Source organism: Oryzias melastigma, linkage group LG2, assembly GCF_002922805.2.
Source record: "Oryzias melastigma strain HK-1 linkage group LG2, ASM292280v2, whole genome shotgun sequence".
Lineage (NCBI taxonomy): Eukaryota > Metazoa > Chordata > Actinopteri > Beloniformes > Adrianichthyidae > Oryzias > Oryzias melastigma.
Window position 1 is genome coordinate 17,457,240 of NC_050513.1, and position 12,457 is coordinate 17,469,696.

At 42.0% G+C, this 12,457-nt stretch overlaps 1 protein-coding gene and 1 long non-coding RNA gene across 3 annotated transcripts in view; one reads left to right on the forward strand and one right to left on the reverse strand.

Moving 5' to 3' along the window:
* LOC112156866 (NGFI-A-binding protein 1) overlaps nt 1-1,599 on the reverse strand; it is a 13,163-nt gene extending 11,564 nt beyond the window's left edge. The window contains exon 1 of one of the 2 annotated variants that reach the window (XM_036216017.1): nt 1,250-1,599. The gene's annotated coding sequence lies outside the window, so the exon portion shown is untranslated. The remainder of the gene's footprint in view (nt 1-1,249) is intronic. The other variant, XM_024289252.2, reaches the window with a different exon arrangement.
* Nucleotides 1,600-3,881: 2,282 nt separating this feature from the next.
* Nucleotides 3,882-12,181, forward strand: LOC112156705. The gene is made up of 2 exons (XR_004949354.1): nt 3,882-4,446; nt 11,619-12,181. It is a non-coding gene; the product is annotated as an uncharacterized LOC112156705 (long non-coding RNA).
* Nucleotides 12,182-12,457: the final 276 nt, after the last annotated feature.

Below are 12,457 nucleotides of genomic sequence, written 5' to 3' on the forward strand. Positions count from 1 at the left end.
GACTCGTGTCGTCCACTAGGACTCCCATTGTCCACTAGTACTCTCACTGTTCACCAGGACTCCCATTGTCCACTAATACTCCTATTGTCCACTAGGACTCGCACTGTCTTCTAGAACTCCTGTCATCTGCTAGGACTCCCACCCTCCACTAGGACTCCCATTGTCCATTAGTACTCTCACTGTCCACCAGGACTCCCATAGTCCACTAATACTCCCATTGTCAACTAGGACTCCCATTGTCCACTAGTACTCTTACTGTTCACTAGGACTTGGGTCGTCTGCTAGGACTTCCGCTCTCTGATGGGACTCCCATTGTCCACAAGGACTCTCACCATCCTCTAGGACTCCTGTCATCCACTAGGATTTCCCATTGTCCACTAGTACTCCTGTTACCTGCTGGGACTCCCAACCTCTGTAGGACTCTCACTGTCCACTAGAACCACTCACCATCTGCTAGGACTCTCACCGTCCATTACAGGACTACCAACATCTTATAGAACTATCATCCACTAAAACTACCACCAGCCTCAAGGTATCCCACTGTACACTAGGACTTCCACCATCTTCTAGGACTCCTGCTGCCGTTGTTGAACCTCTCGTGACCTACAGAGAACATAGGAGCAAAACCCTGTGGGCTCCTCTCCCTCCATTCATGAGATTAGCTGTGATGCTGAAGGCTGAAAGGCTCTAAGTCCTGCCTGGTCTTTGGAGAATCAACGACGCACACATCAAAGGCAGTAGACGCTTCAGATCAAAGCACTTCAAGCCTTTTATCTGCACTTTTTAGTAGATTTGTTTTTCAAGTGTCTGAACGCGATATTCAACCCCTTTACCATAAAACACCATGCAGACTGGCAGCTATTGTTTCATTTGCGGGTTGCAGACGCGCGCGGATGCTTTTGGGACCACAGCTCCTAGCGAGTTTAGCGACTTTTCACCTGGAGCGCGCCCGTGCGCGCACCGTGGATTCCCGGGACGCAGCGCGTGCGCTCCGTCACGCCAACAAGAGAGAATCCGGTGTTTTCTCCGTGATTCGGGGGGGAACTTCCTCATTCGCTAAACGAGGAAGTGACCGGGAAGAGGACCGCACGCGCGCGGAGAGATCCCGTCCTGTGATTCCAGCCGCGGCGCGCGGACGATGACGATGAGAGTGAATAATAAACGCACCTGCAGAAACTATGAGTCCAGAAAAAGCATGTTCTTGCAGCAGGAAGAAAGCAAACTATAGCTCCGATCTAAAAGCTCCTACCTGGTGAGTCGTTGGTTCGAATCCTCCTTCTTTTCTGGTTGCTCCTCTTCAACTCAAACTGTCAGTTTGTACGGACGGAACTGTGCAGGAACTGTCGTCTTGTGAGGAAGATCCTCACGGGAGCAATTCTTAATAAAAAATAAAACTAAAAACAAAAACAGAGCGTCTGCGCGCGTGAGGCTCCTGTCGTCTGCGCGCAAACTTTTCTCCTGCTGACAGGAGGAGGAGGAGGAGAGTGAAGAAGAGCCGCTGACCCCGCCGCGGCTCCGAGTGCGCGCCGTGTGCGAGCGTGAGCGTGTGTGAGTCCTCTCCTCCTCTGCACGAGCGCTAACGTCAAAGCGGGGGGTGACGTCTCGCGCGCACTTCCGCGTGCGGTTACAAAATAAAAGCACGAGAAAAAAAAACAGGTGAAATCCTGCACATAATAAAAATAATAATAATGGGAAACATTGCTTTTAATTTTACAAAGCAATCAATAAAACAATAATATTAATAATAAATTCTAAAATCCTGAAATATGAAAAGTCTCCATTTATGTATTTTTTTTTATTTTGTACGTTTTATTCATGATTAAATTATTTAATATAGTTTATTTACAATAATCCATCCATCCATTTTCTTGTCCGCTTCTTCCCTGCCGGGGTCGCGGGATTTACAATAATTTCACGACAATTTTTTAAAACTTTTGTTTATTTAAAACATTTATTTGCAAAATTGATATTTTGGGCTTTGTCTTCCTGTTTCAGGACAAACGCATTAACCAAACTTACAAAATATTCACTTAACAAATAACTTTTTTTATTGATGAGTCAGAGTAATATTATAATTATACGTCTTCATTGTGTTCTATGACACTCCCAATCACTGAATGTAATCACACGTTCTTTTGTTGTAGCTGCAGCTGTTGTAACATGTTCCAGACATAGCACACTTAAGCTAACATTCATGGAAAGTTTTGTTTTCATAATCATTTAAGGTATAAGCTGAATGTACAGACGCAATTTAGGATTTTTATTGATTTTATTCAAACATGTGACATAATCAATGGAAACCTTATCAACAGATAGGTCAACAGGTCAGCAGGTTCTAACAAGTGTGTAACAAATACTAAAAAGTAATAAAGTATTGTACTCGCCAAGAGATAAAATGCAATCCAGTGTGCGCATCAACACTTACTAGATCAGCAAATATGGACCACAATGCATTGTGCTTAAAGGACTTATCATGTCAAAAATATGCATAAAAATGTATGTTTTAAAAATGTTACAAGTTTCCATCGTCAGAGGACAGTGGATTTGTAAATAGTCTTAGCAAAATGTTTATATTTTAGCAAATTAGGGTGATGTTAAAAAAAAAATAGTTAGCATGTATCCAAAATATTTTAAAATCCAGGACACTTAATCACTATTTAGTCTTTCAGGGGTAAGGGAATAGTGAGTGAATCTGGACATAGCCTTTGTCAGAGGAGAAAAGCTACTAGCTAGCTCTCATTGTTACAATTCTCAACCTTAAGCTACGTTTACACCGCCCTAGGCAATACACGTTCAAGCGGATATTTTCAAGGAAAAGTCTATGTGGGTTTCGGGATTCTGCGTTCACAACTACTGCATTCATGTGTAGAGACACGTTTCTATGACCTTTTTCAGGCTTTACAGGCAAAACACGCAGCCATTTAATGCATAATGAAGGTTAACCAGGTCAAACTTTGACCAATCAGGGACTCGGATTTTGTAGCAACGTATGGAGCAGGCAGTGAAACTCACCAAACTCATAGCGTAGCTGGTTTATCTGATGAATGCAGTCATGGTGACGAACCTGACGACGTCTGCATTTGTCTTTTCAAAAAATAAACCAAAGCCGCTCTCCTGACACAATGCTAATCCATGTCCGCAAATGTAAAGAAGCTAGCAATGAACCGTGTCATGCTGTGAGATTTGCACCATTACGACATTTCCCATCAACCCTCTACCCACTGTAAGTAGCAGGAATGCGCTTGTAAACAAAAGCAAAAGAAGAAGAAGAAGAAGCCCCTCCTTGCTTGACTCGTGTGAACACTGTGGACTTAACGCGCCCATTCAAGAATACATGTTAATTGCTGAGTGATATGACATGGAAGCAAAAACTTCCTTTTTAAACATAAAAACATACAATTTTTTTCACCTACAACACATAACCATGTAAATTAGTTATTTTACTTAAAGGCAGAGCTAGAATATTTTAAGTTGGGGCAGAAGACTTTTTTGGAAGGGGGGTGGGCAACAGCAAAAGAAAGGGTTAAAAAAATGTAATTAATTTTTTTTTAATTATTATGTTATTATATATTATTTACCTATGTTATTGTGCATTATACTACTGTAATTATCTTCAAGACAGAAGTTCTTTTAGCTGAGGCACTATTGTTGGTGCTTAAAGAAGCTTTTATTGTTGATTTTTTACATTTTGTCAATAATGAAATGAAATTCAAAACAAAATGCAATATATAATCTTACAAGTAAAAAATTAGAAGAAAATCTAAGAAGGAGATGAAAAAGTATAAATATTTTAAAAATAAAAAATTATATAACATATAACTCTTGGAAATGTTCTTAAACTCATTTTTTTTCTTGATGCTTTTATTTTGTTAGCTCTTCCTGCTCCATATCCTGCGCGCGCGCAGCTTCACGCGGGCTGCAGAGGAAAGTGGGATATTCCGCGCGGTTGCCACAGAGTCTCTCTCTCCTCTCTCCTCTCTCTCTCCCGCCCACGCCGCTCCCTGTGTGACGCAAATCCGCGCGTGGGTGGACACACGGGGCGTGGGAGGCTTTCTGCACGGAATACCAAACACAGGCAGGTTGAACACCCACAGAGACGCAGCAGCTCTGCACTCTTCACGCGCTCAGATTAACTGCGCACGCGGCTCCTCAGCTGTAAATATTGTCTGATTGTCAGTCAATATTAGAACTGCTTTCAGTCGTTCCCGCCGCAGCTTTCTGCCGTTCTATTTGCTGTTAAATTGACGGTTTTAAAAGTAAAATCTACTCGTGCTTCTGTTTTGTTTTTATTCATTTTGGTAATGTTAGCTTATTTCATGTTGTTTTATTTTTTCCTGCTTTTTTGTGCCCCAGATAATAAATCCTGGTCCTGCTGTTGTTGCCAGGTTTGGTCCCGACCCTCAAAAACAAAGTTTAAGCTAAATAATCAAGCAAAAACAGTTTCAGGTTTGTCTTTTGAATATAAATAACTTTTTTCTTCACATCAACATCTACTTTGAGACATCAGGGTTTTGGACATACACAAGATCCCAAAATTCTCTAAATTAATTTCAAAATGTTGTCATAATTCATCATGTAGCATGTAGGTATAGTTAGGTTCCTGCCATTGACTGTAAATGAGAACTGGACTGAGTGACCCCTCCCCCCTCACGTTCCAAACAGGAAGTAGCTGCTGGTTCAGAGAAGCCAGACTGCTATAAATTTCTATAATTTAAAAATTTTAAAAATATTTTGAAAATAATATAACGTTACTAATAACTTAATACATAGTTGTTCCAGTTATAAACGAACCAATCGGCTGTGCCTCAATAAAAGAAGGTGGTGCCACTTGATTGACAGATTTTCTGTAGCCACATTAAAGTGCTAGGGGTTTGGACTTCCAACTATTTCGACCAGGTCATGGGGATGCCCAGACTTCCTTCTCCCCGGTCACTTCCTCCCGCTCCTCTGGGGAGACCCCGAGGCGTTCCCAGGCCAGTCGAGAGACATAGTCTCTCAAGCGTGTCCTGGGTCTTCACCCAGTGGGACATACCCAGAACACCTCTACAGGGAGGCGTCCAAGAGACATCCGGACCAGATGTCCGAGCCACCTCAACTGGCTACTCCGATTTCTCTCCGAGTTTCCGAGTTTTTCATCGTATCTCTAAGGGAGCGCCCGGCCACCTTACAGATGAGGCTAATTTTGGTCGTTTGTATCCGGGACAACGTTCTTTCGGTCATTACCCAGAGATCATCACCATAGGTGAGTACTGGAACTGAGATCGACCGGTAAATTGAGAGCTTTGCTTTCTGGCTCTCTCTTCACCCCAACATAAAAACGGTGGACGGCGCTTGTATCCACCTGTCGATCTTACGCTCCGATCTTCGCTCACTCGTGAACAAGATCGACCCCAAGATACTTAAACTCCTCCCCCTGAGGACGGGACACTCCACCCACCCAGAGATGGCAAACTACCTTTCTGTGGTGCCTTTCTAACAACTCCTGATTTGCAAGTGGTTGCCATAGAAACAGTGACAGACCAATTCGGACCAATCACTGACGATGTCTGGCTCCAACATGGCGATGCTCATATTGCGAACAAATGGTGGCTAATATTGTCATAAATATGTCATTGGAGCCGCAAGTAAGTCTTTTTTTTTAGCATGTTCTTGCTAATCCATCATGATACATTTCTTGGTTCCAAATAATTCAAGTTATAAACTGGCCAATCAGATGCTTCAGTAAAAGCATCCTCACGCCAAACAATAAAAACAGTTTTAGTGTAGCCCGTTTTCAAGTGGTAGGGGTGCAGACGTCCAATAGGCTTACTCATAATTAACAAGAGTGGTTGCTAGCTTTGCACAATAAAACAAAAACTTATCAACATCGTGATACATCGAAAAATCTATCAACATCGTGACTATCGAAAAAAAATAAATGGTTACCTTAAACGTTTACGCACATGCTTAGTCCATTTATCGCAAGTCATATCGTCAGTGCAGTTTTGACCACTAATATCGCACATGCCGATCTCTCCTTACTGACATCATCTGGCACCAACATGGCGGCGTCCGTAGTGCAAAAAATTGAGCCATAATTGATTTAGTTAGAGTTGGAACTGTAAGTAAACGTTTTCTATGTTTGTTTGTTTTTAGATGTTCTTGCTAAACCGAATTAGCAAGAGCATCTCAAAATCAACTTTTTGGTGAGTTTGATGTCACCATTAAATATCGGATTTTGGACGCTATCGAAAGAGGCAGCGTGAGCCACGATAAACGGTTACCTTAAAGAGTAACTTAACAGTAAATCAACTTTTTTGGGTGTTTATCTGTACGACGTGCTAACTGTTGGTCCTTGCCAAATTTTTGGCAATTAAAAAAAAAACTTTCCTAATTCCTGAAATTGTGGTCTAAAACCGCCTGTGTGCTGCCCCCTACAGGTCCAACAAGGTAGTGTAGTTGAATTTTGTGTCCCACGTCATTTCAGAAGTTTCACGTCATGCTCTGCAGCTCCAGTATAAAAGCCCCGCCCATCCTCGAGACAATACTGTAAAAGATTCTTTAGTTTGATTCTTGTTCATATTTTTCCCATCTCGAACTAAAGCGGGACAGAGAAAGTCTTCAAACTGGGTCACAGAAAGCAGCGGGGGAAATCACTACTTGCTCCAACATGGCCATATCGCAAAACAAATGGCAACTTCATTTCACTGGAGCTAAAAGTTATCCACTTTCTATGGGAGACGTCACAGTTCTCAGATACCAGACGTATGAACTTCTGGTTCCTGAAGGGTTCAGAACACCCAAACGGACAGAGGCTTCTTCTTCTTCTGTGATCTTTTTCAAAACAAATCCAAAGAAGTGATGTATTCTGGGTAATGTATTGATGTCCAGCTTCGGAAAATTAGCCTATGGGGTTGGACAAACACAGATCCGTCTCTTTCCCAGCAAACATTTCAATGTGGGCCCCATATGGTTGAATTGGTGGGTTTGTTCGCGGGTTCCATGGTGGCCCCATCTGTGTCTGCCCACACTGGCTTGAGTGGGCGCTTAGTATTCTGGCTTACTGGACAGTGGAACTCGCTAACTCACTACGCTGTCCACCGGGCGGCTGGTTGGAGTAGGGGCCCAGACCATTGAGTCCCCACCTCCGCCAATGTATTCAAACACAGATAGGGCCACCATGGAACCCGTGGACAAACCCACCTGGGGCCCACCAATCCAGCCCAAAGACAAACCATATGGGGTCCACATTGAAATTTTCTCTGAGTTGTTGGAGCGCCATCCTCAGTGCAGGTCGGGGTGCAAAGATGTCATCATCAAACATCTGATTTTGGACGCTTTCTTCTGTGATAAAGATCTGCTTCTGTAGCTCTGAAGTGACTAGACTTACCCGAGAAAAAATGATTTTTTCGTCTATTTAAAACAGTCGTATTTGCAGATCTCAGAAGACAGAAACTTTTCTTTGCTTACTGTTTGAAAGATAAGGATTTGAAATGCCAGTGGATTTCCCAGCAGCCTTCTCTGACTGCAGAGTTTTGGGGGACATTCCAGACTAGAAAGCACTCGAACACCGACGGACGTGTCCTAAAAGCCCTCGGAGGCAAACGCTCGCGCCTGCTGTTGTGGCAACAACATTCAGCACTTTTTCAATTTGAAAACTGGAAGTTCCTCTCAGAGAGAGAAAAAAAAAAAAACTCTTGAGCTCAGAGGCGTGGAAAGGTTCCCCTGGTGTGATCAAAGCTCGTGTCTCCCTGAGCGGGTTGCGTGTGTTTTGATTTGGTGGTTGAAAGGCCATGGCGGTATGACGGTGACGACCGTTATCACCCAGCGAGATCTGAACTCCGAGTCGTGGTCATATGTGACTCCCCTCCCCCCCGTCCTCCTCCCATGCACGCCCAGGGCTGCACATGTGCGTCAGTGAAACACGCCCGTATGCAAATCCGCCATTCAGATTTCACGATTCTACAATGACACTGACAGCATGCAAATGGTTTCCAACTCGGGGGAAGTGGGTAGCAGGAAGCGAGCGCGTTGGAGCCGAGTGATGCCGCTTTCTGTCTCTGGCTGGTCTGAAGTGTTTCCCCAGAGTGGCTGAAACACAACTCGTCTCCACTAATAGGCGTGTTTTGGTTAAATCTGTACCAGGAAAGTGTGAAAGAACTGGGAAAAACACCAGAGTGTTGTTGTCTAATTGATTAAACATATGAGTGATATGTTTGCTGTTCCACTGTGGGAGCTAATCCTGCGCTTTGTCTTAAAGGATAAAAACTCCTTGGCTTTGATCGGGTTCTGGACATTAGCTAAAGATCAAAGGACCGTGAAATGAGCTAATTTTGTTTGTTTATTACGTTTTTTTGCAACATATCCACATTTATTAAACTGTTTATAAAACAGCTCAAGGCAATTTAAAAAGACTCCGCCCCCTGCAAACAGTCCACTTTGAATTACCGTATTTGTCGGAGTATAAGTCAAATTTTTGCATAGTTTGACCAAAAGTGCGACTTATACTCAGGAGCAACTTAAATCAGATTTTGAAAAAAAATAATTTTGATTAATTTATGTGTTAATTTTGTAACAATGGTTGCCATTTGGCGGTTGTTTCTCATTAACAACCACTAGAGGGCGCTGTTGGTGTGTGTGTCAGTGTTTGTTACTAAAACGGAGAAGAAGAAACACTATAAAAAACAAACATTAACGCTGTTTTTTTTACAAGTCATCATCTTTTTGTGAAACAGTTCATGATTATTTAGAAATACTTAAAAAAAAGACTCCGCCTCCTGCTAACAGTCCACTTTGAATTACTGTTTATTTTGGAATACAACTCCCGCTTTTTGCGTTATTTGGCCATATTTGCCACTTTATACTCAAGAATGGAATTGAAAAATTGAATTTTGAAAAATAAACTTTGGTTCATATATTTGATGTTTTCCCGCTAACAACCACTAGAGGGCAATGTACTTGTGTGTATCAGTGTTTGCTACTGACAGCAATGCAGAAGAAGAAGCACTGTCAAAAACGAATCTTTTTTTGCTAGTCATCCATAGTCATCAATTTTTTGTGAAACAGCTCAAGCCGATTTAGAAATTCTTGGAAAAAAAAAAATGATAATGGCTCCGCCCCCTTCGAATGGTCAACTTTAAATCAATAAAGAAACCAAAGGATAACCACATAAAATTAATATTTTTCCTTAAACCAACACATTGAAATGAACCATTGTGTGAACAGGATCCACTTTGAAAAAAAAGTCTAAATTAGCTAAAATAGCTAGCATGTAGCTGAAATATCAGCTAAACTCTAAAATACCCTAAAAAACTGAAAAAGTCTAAATTAGCCAAAATAGCTGAAATATCAGTATAACTCAAAAATAGCCCAAAAAGCAAAAAAAAAGTCTAAATTCGTTAAAATAGCTAGCATGTAGCTAAACTCTAAAATAGCCTAAAAAACAAAAGAAGTCTAAATTAGCCAAAATAGCTAGCATGTAGCTGAAATATCAGCTAAACTCCAAAGTAGCCTAAAAAACCTTAATAAATGTCAAAATAGTCCAAAAAGCTAGCATAATAACATTATAACTTCAAACTTTTCTACCCTCTGACTCCATATAATACAAAGTAACGACTAATCGACGATTTTAGTATTCGATTAGTCGTCGATTAGTCGACTAATCGTGTCAGCCCTATTCTCGACATACGTAGTATTTCCGACAGATTTCTGTTTTTTGCATTAATCTACACATAACTGGTTGTTTTGAAGATCAGGTTTGAACTTTTTCGCACTTTGATTGACTCAAGCTTTTCCTTTATGAGGACACGCTTCTAATAGCTTATACACGTCTGAAACCCCACAGAAGACGAGGACAGGGTCACTTCGGCCACATGCCCCCAACAACCGGTCGCCGTTTGCAAACCCGTTCAAAACTTTCCCGCCTCCGAGACGAGGCGCAGGGAATGAGGCGAGCAGAGACTACAGAGCGACGCCTTCGCTGGAGTTAAGTCTCCACGCGAGCGCTCCAACTCTTTCCCCATCAAGGAGTTATTTTGGGGAATTAGGCCAGCCGCCAGCCGAACCCCCCGGGGGACAAAACCAGCTCAGCTTCTGTCAACCCTCCCAAAGCCCCCGCTTCCCCGCACACCTCCAGCTCCATTACAACCCCGAAAACACTAAATGAAATACAAAGACAAAGTCGTTGACACGCCGCCGCGGCTTATTTCATCTGTCTACAAAAAAAGAGCCTAGTGAGGAAAAAACTGGAGTTTGGGGAGTGAGTGTGTGGGGGGGTGGGGGGTTATTATATAAAATCTGATAATTAATTTAAAAGGCAGCTAAAGTAAATATTAGAGCGAAAACAAGGCAGGAATTAGTGCAAAAGTAGGCTTCCAGACCAAACATTTCAAATAAAAAGCATTCTTTACTTAACTTACATTTCAGAATAAATATTTAAAAATCGGTTTCAAAACTGTTTTGAACACAACAATTAAGCGTAAGTGTCAAAGTAAAACTCAAAGATAATTTTCAAAATAAAACTAATAGGGCTTACCTGGACAGATGACATTCTCTCGGTTTGGTCAGATTCACCGTCTGCGTCTGAACGACGTAAACTTTCATCGGTACTTAAAGTTAAAGTCCCACTATCTGTCACACCCAAGTGTGTGAAATTTGTTCTCCGGATTTGACCCATCTCCTGGGGGAGCGGTGAGCTGCAGACACAGCCGCACTCGGGAACCATTTGGTGGTTTAACCCCCCAGTCCAACCACTTAGCATTGAGTGTCAAGTAGGGAGGCACTGGGCTTAGGATGACTCGGCCGGGATTTGAACCAATGACCTTCCAATCTCAGGGTGGACACTCCACCACACGGCCACTGAGCTGGTCAGCTACTGTCTTTGTGTGGCCCAGTCTGACGACTCGCTGTCCCGCATTAGTCCTTGAAGGAAAAATAAAACGAGAGAGGACCTTTTTTATTCTAAATAAGAAGCACAAATGTCAATTCTGGTTTTAGACTCCACCCACTGATGACATCATCATCTGACCAAGACTCCCTTGCAAAAGGGAAATCTCAATCCTGGTTAAATAAAGGTCAATAAAATAATTTTAAATAAATCATCGACATGTTAAGTTCTTGATTGGTTGACGCAAATTTTCACCATTTAAATTCGGGGAAAAAAAATCTCGCCATACGGCAAAAATTTTAATGCGTTGGAATTGAGCAAGAGCTGTACTACAGGACGTCTCACCGCGGCCGCGCAGTTACCAAAACATTGAAACTGGACACACTACCGCATTTGTTGTGATCGTAGCTTTACGTAAATTAGCAAAATTTTACATTGACGAGTTTTTTTTTTGGCAAATTCTGTCCTAGACGATGGAGAAACATAAAATATCAGAAGAACTGTCCAGTAGATACAGTATCTGCTCTGACAAATAACACTATAAGACAAAAAATGATACAAAGAATAAATGAAAAACTACAAAATAGAAGTTTTTAGGATTGTTTCCTTTAGCCTTACATGCTAACCGTGGATTCATAGTTTTCTATGTTCTGGTTCTCCATCCTTTTCCTCATGACTCAGTAAACAGCAGTGAGACGGTTTGTCAAGAGTGAAAATCTCACTGATGTCTTTTCCGAATGCACACATGCTGCAGGTACGCAGGTAGGATTCCAGCCCGCCCACCTTCATCCTCTAAATCCACGTCTGGATGCTGGATGTGCGTTCCAGCGTAATTATGCGGACACGACCTTCCTGCGGATCGAACCAAACGTGGGGAAACGGGAGGTAAAAAGGAGCAGGGGTTCTCCTTTTCTTTCTTTCTTTCTTTTTTTGACCCCCTCCCCCCCTCCTCCCATCGCCCACCTCGTCTCCCCCCCCTTTCATCTGCGCACAGTTATAATCCGACTGCAAACAAAGCAAACAGGAACGCCAGCAGGAAATGGGATCTCCACCTACGCTGGGAGGTAGGTTGACACCCAGCCTGCCTGTTCCCACAAGTCCCAGTTTCCCAGTTTACCTTATTTTATGGAGCTGTTCCACTCACTCCCTCCTCTGCAGGTTCTTCTTTTTTTTTCAGTTCTGGAAAGTTCACGACCTCAGATTCTAACTCTGCCCACCAGAATCAACTTTTGAAACTTTTATTTTGGAAATTTGTTTTACACTTGAAGCTTAAATCATAAAATGATGTAAAAGATCTCATTTTCATCCAGTAAGGAACTAAAAAATAAATAAAAAATAGACTCCACCGCTTTCAGATTATCACAATTATTGTTCACATGTTGGTGAGTGTTTCTCAAATTAAAACATTAAAAAATAAAAATGTAAAGCGTATGTGGTTGGAGTCAGTTTAATCTAAGCTTAATGAACCCCTCCCAAAAAAAAAAAAAGGTGCAGTTCCACAAATGACCACTGCAGGTTGGTTTCAAAGTGTCCCATTGACTTCCATGTTAAAACTGCTGTTATTTTTATAGCGTTTATATTTTCCCAACATAT